The following is a 1,744-nucleotide window of genomic DNA, read 5'->3' on the forward strand; positions in this document are numbered from 1 at the left end:
CAACATGTGCTTGGAAATTTTTGAATACTTCGAATACATCAGATTTCTTTTTGATAAGGTAGATCCAAGAAAATTTACTATAATCATCGATGAAACTGACGTAATATTTGTATCTACCAACAGAAAGAGGAGCATCTCCCCAGACATCAGAAAAAATTAATTCAAGAGGAACAGTAGACACACTATTCGAAACTGGATAAGGTAATTGATGACTCTTTGCTCTTTGGCAAGAGTCACAAATAGACTCAATGTCTAACTTGCCATGACACAGCAACTTATTATTCCTAAGCACACGTTGAGCGGTAGAAAAAGATGGATGCCCAAGTTGATCGTGCCACCGTGAAGGTGATAGCTTGATGGCACCGAATGCTTGTTTATTGGAAGTCCTATGCGGGATCAAAGGGTAAAGACCGCCTCTACATCTGCCTCGATGAAGAATACTCCCCGTTGCTTGGTCCTTTATGAAAAAGAAAGTAGGCCAAAATTCAAGATAAGCATTGTTATCAATAGCAATTCGATGAACTGAAAGGAGATTTTTAGAGGCAGATGGGACATGCAATATATTTCGTAGATGAATTTTATCATAAGGGGTTTTAATAACCGAATGCCCAATGTGGCTGATGTGCATACCTGACCCATCTGCGGTGTAGACTTGATCACTACCGCGATAGTTGTCACGAACTGTAAGCTTCTGAAGTTCGCCGGTGATGTGGTCAGTAGCACCACTATCGGCATACCAATTGGTATCTATGCCGTAGCTGGAGGTGTTGATGGAGCCGGCTGTTTTCTCTTCCGGAGGGTAGTCGTCGGTGTAGCGATACCAACAGTTTGTGGCGATGTGCCCCGGTTTGCCACAGATCTGGCACACGGGAGCACGGGAGGCACCATTGTTGCCACCACGCCCACCCCTATTGTTGTTGTAGGAGGGATGAGCACCACCACCATTGCCGCCGCTGTTACCACCACCGCGGCTGTTGCCGCCTCGCCCTCCGTCGCGACCACGAGGAGCACCCCGCCCGCGATAGCCACCGCGTCCACGAGATGCAGAATTGGCCGAGGATTTGAAGCCACCCCCGGCGTTCTGTAGGAGCTCAACCCGCTGATCGAAATTGGCCATCTGACCATAGAGGGCATCAAGAGAAACTGGTTCAGTACGGGCATCTATAGCAGAAACAAGAGGGTTGTACTCCATGTCAAGACCGGCTAGGATAAAGGAGACGAGCTCATCCTCGCCGATGGGTTTCCCGGCGGCTGCAAGTTCATCAGCTAGGCCCTTCATGCGAGAGAAATACGCCGGGACAGATTGATTGCCCTTCTGGGCGTTGGAGAGGGATATGCGGAGGTTGTTGATGCGAGACCGGGAGTGTGATGCGAACATGGTGGTGAGGGCGCTCCAAACGGCTTCAGAGGTCTCGAGATGAAGGACATGGATGAGAACCTCCTTTGAGAGGGAATTGAGAAGATAGGAAAGGATCTACTGATCGATCCCTACCCATGCGGTGTGGAGAGGATTCGGCACAAACCGTTTTTCCATCTTTGTCGGTGGAGGAGATGGTAGGCTCGGGAGCAGGCTTGCTGCCATCAAGGTAGCCATAAAGGCCAGGGCCACGAATTTGAGGAAGGACTTGTGCCTTCCATAGGAGGAAGTTCTCTCTGGTGAGTTTTTTGGAAACTTGGTTGGAAAAGAGGGAAGGCGCCGCAGAGAATGAAGACGCCATTGATGGTAGATTGGAAAGCTAGATGT

The 1,744-nt window shown here is 49.1% G+C and overlaps 1 pseudogene; it reads right to left on the reverse strand.

Annotated features, from left to right (window-relative positions):
* Positions 1-1,101: 1,101 nt before the first annotated feature.
* Positions 1,102-1,240, reverse strand: LOC123163374 (uncharacterized; annotated as a pseudogene).
* Between the last annotated feature and the right edge of the window lie 504 nt (positions 1,241-1,744).

Source organism: Triticum aestivum, chromosome 7B, assembly GCF_018294505.1.
Source record: "Triticum aestivum cultivar Chinese Spring chromosome 7B, IWGSC CS RefSeq v2.1, whole genome shotgun sequence".
Classification (NCBI taxonomy): Eukaryota; Viridiplantae; Streptophyta; class Magnoliopsida; order Poales; family Poaceae; genus Triticum; species Triticum aestivum.